We start from the raw sequence: 3,919 nt of genomic DNA on the forward strand, positions 1-3,919 counted from the left end.
TGCAGATTCCTGCCCATGGGGCAGAGCAGCTCCTGGACTGGGACGGGCTGGAAGGGCCTGGAGGGCAGCAGGTAGGACACGGTTCCTCGGTGTGTCCCAGCTGGAGATGGGGCTAGGGGACAGTGCCACCACCAGCTCAAGGGAAGAGGTTTCACCTCTGGATCAGCAGCCACGTCTGGAAGGCGTTGTCTGGTTCTGGATCCTTCCAGGCATGAGAAGATAAACTGTAAGCAAGTCCAGGTGGGACCACAAGAAGGTTGGGTGGATGGTGCAACTGGGGCTTCTGACCAGCAGAAAAGAACCCAAAAGCAGTGTCCAATTAAGTCTGTCAATTCCTGAAAGAGAATCCAGGGAAAAGATGGAGTCAGACTCATCTGAGGTGAGAAGACAAGAGGGTGGGTGGAAGAGCTGCGATAGGGGAAAATTCTGTTGGAAAAGAAAGGAAAAGTTCTTCCTCATGTGGGTGGGACCTCAGACCTTGGAAATACAAGACTTGGGTACCCAGAGCTCCTTCTTCAGGCTGGAAGCTGTTTACTTGCAAGGACATAACAGGTTCCAACTATAAAAACTTGTTTTCCATTTTAAATTTCTATCCCTGACAATCCTGACTGGGAACTGCCCAGTACAACCTTCTCAACCCTCAGAAAGTCCCTGTGCTGCCCCTGAAGTAGAGAGCAGATGTACACATATCTCTATATTTCATTATTACCATCATATTTTATTTCATAAATTGCTCAAGTCCACAGCAGTGGATAATGAACACTCCACTGACTATTTTACCATTTTCACTGGTGTCTCTGGGATAAAATACCCATGAGCAAGAGACAAATTTAGGCAAAACTCCAAGGAATTAGTAAATTTATCAGCTGCCTCAATATTTAGAAATTCCCCACAGCAATATTGGTCTTTTTTTAAAATACTACTATTTGAGAGTCATTATTAAAGCCCATGTGTCCATCCAGCAGTGAGTTGGACTTTTGCAGCTCCTCTGATCCTGATTTTGTCTTGAGATGGTGAATGACTCAGAATGTACTGAGGATGAGTTTTTTTCACAGTAAACATGAAAGTTCTGATCCAAAGAACTTGTAACTGTTCATCTGATAGATAAGGATCGAATAGTATCTTGAGAAAAAAATGCAAAAAATTGAAAATAAAGTTAAAATTAAAAAAGAATATGAAAAAAATGAATGCAAATTTCACCTAAGATACCAGCAGAGAGAAAAAGTGCAGAGAGAGACTGACTTAGTGAGTTCAGACAATGTGAGAGTTAAAAGAAAAGCTGAATTGATCTAAAACTTGTCCCCAGTCTTGTGTGGTGGCTGTGATGACTCTCCAGTACCACCCCCAAGCCTAATGTCACTCCGTGACTGCAGGGTTACACAGAAATAGGATGAAATGAGACACTGCTGGTTGGCAAATCTGAAAATGAAAAAAATCAGATGACAAATTCTTTGTTTTTTGGAACCCTGAAGCTGAGGACAGAAGTTCCTTGGAGACGCACGCCTTGCCTGAAGCCCATTGCAGGGGTTTGGTGGGTAAATGGGTCACGAAATTCCTCTGGAAATGCGACGCAGGATGTCAGAACACATCACAGCGATCCGTTCCAGATCTAATGTTTTCTAACTCTCCTGTAACTAGGAACAAACCCCACATGAATTAACGTGTTAATTAGAATAGAGAGAAGGGACTAAACACTCTTAAAAAAATTCCATAATTTGCCCTTGAGTCCCATCAGCGAAACCTCTCAGCAGTGACATCAGGCTCTGCAAGTGCCCCTGAGTGACAAAACCTCATGACACTGCCCTGGTGTTTTGGAAATGTCCCAGAAGGGACCTCCATGGCACTGCCCTGGTGTTTTGGAAATGTCCCAGATGGGACCTCCATGGCACTGCCCTGGTGTTTTGGAAATGTCCCAAAATCTGCATGGCTGTGGCTCAGTTTGGGCTGTGGTGAGGAAGTCCAAGCCCAACTCACCAAAACACAAATGGCCACTAAAACAAGTGGTCAGGGGGTCTGTTGAGGCCTGGCTTTGGCTGTGTGTGGGTGGAAGGGCGGCTGCAGTTGGGTGATGCTCTTAATGCTGCGTGTTGAGAGCTGAACCTGGGGTGGGCAGAGCTGTCCCTGGTCGCTGTTCCGGGTGTTTTGTGGTATTTAGAGTGCATTAATGTGTCATGGCCAGGCGAGGCTTGTGTGTAGAACTGCTCTGATCAGCTGCAATCTGGAATTTCTTCATGGAAAGGGTTGTCCAGCCCTGGCACAGCTTCCCGGGACAGTGGTGGAGTCACATCCCTGGAAGTGCTCAAAAAAACATGTGGATGTGGCACTTGGGGACACGTGGTGGTGACTGTGGTGGTGGTGCTGGGTGGATGGTTGGACTCGATGATCGCAGAGATCTTTTCCAGCCTTAAGGATCCCATGATTCTATGATTCCATAAGAAAGCTACGTCCCAGCAGAACTTGGGGCTCCCAGCATCTGGAAGGACATCAGGGTATCTGTACTGCCCTCTCATTTTTTAGGGTGTTAGATCTAATAAGCAGCATTTTAAATGACGCTTCACAGGGCCTGGGTACCTTCTGGCACCAGGACCACTATGGACCAGCAGCTCCTGAGGCAGAACTTCCTCCTGTCAAGAGGGAGGATGCAGCAGCTCAGAAGCTGTTTCTCCATGGTTGGGTGAAGATGATGATGAAGGACTCCCACCCTCCTGGCTCCATGGGCTCTCCCTGCCCAGTGTCCTGCCACCTCACACTCAGTGATGATCCACAGGGCTGGAGCCCCCTCCATGCAGCTTCTCGCACTCTCCTGGCTCTGGCATGGAGGTGGTGTTGATGCCATGATGATTTTTTGCCTTTTCTTTTATACCCCTGTTACAGCTTTTTACAGCTCCTGTATTCTCAGTGCTTTTTGCCTACATTCTTGGCCTTGTTCGTTAAGCTGGGAGATGAAACATTTGAGAAGCTTCGTAGTTAGGGGTCAGTGTGCCCCAGACCCCAAGGTCCTCTCCAGAACACATTTTGTAAACTAAGATAGAACCATCCAGGGGAAGGTTTCTTGGGGAGCGGGGCTCATTCGAGCCTCTCCTTGGGGAATTTTTGATAGATTAGTAATTAGTAAGACCTATAATGTTACACCAGATCTTTTGGGGTGGGCATTGCGGTGCGCATGGAGGTGCATTCAAACTGCACGTAGTGCACCTAAGGATCCTTAAAAGAGATACCAAGGTAAAATCCCTTTTCCCCTTCTAACCGTGTCTCACTCTTGATTTTAAGACCAGGAAAAGGCATCAGTGTCACCGCTGGTGAGTTGAAGAGCCCCCAGGGAGCCCTGTGCTCCCGCTGGCTGGTGCTGTGACCTCGGCAGTGTTCAGGTAGGGAAAAGCACATGGAGAGCCCGTGGGGGGGTCACTTCTCTGGCAGCTTCCATCGATCTGAGCCTCTGGTGCTTCCTGAGCCAGGAGATCTGTTTCGTGGGGAACATTCTTTGATAGATTTGTATTTCCTGTGGATTTCTCTCACCACTTGGTGAAGCCTCTGCAGACTTTTGGCGTTTGCAGTTTGCTCTGACAAAATGTTCCAAAGCTTAATCCTGTTGAGGGAAAAACTCCTCCTGTAATTGGTTTTAAACTTGCCACCTGCTATTTTATTTAATGCAGCTTAGTTCTTGCATTAAGGGAGAGCAAGCAATTAGACCTGGGTGTCCTCTTCCAGCCACCCAGGATGCCACAGAGCCCTTCTCCATGCTCCAGTCATTCCTCTTCCAGCCTGGAGACTCTGGGTTCACCCACATCTTCCTTTATGGAAATTATTTTACACTTACTGCTTGTGTTTGTTGCCTGCTTCCAAAATCCTTCTGCTCCCCAAGAGGATAAATGGAAGGTGAGAGCATCTGCTTCATTGACTTGTCAGATCAAGACTTTTT

This window comes from Corvus brachyrhynchos, unplaced genomic scaffold (assembly GCF_000691975.1).
Source record: "Corvus brachyrhynchos isolate BGI_N302 unplaced genomic scaffold, ASM69197v1 scaffold511, whole genome shotgun sequence".
Classification (NCBI taxonomy): Eukaryota; Metazoa; Chordata; class Aves; order Passeriformes; family Corvidae; genus Corvus; species Corvus brachyrhynchos.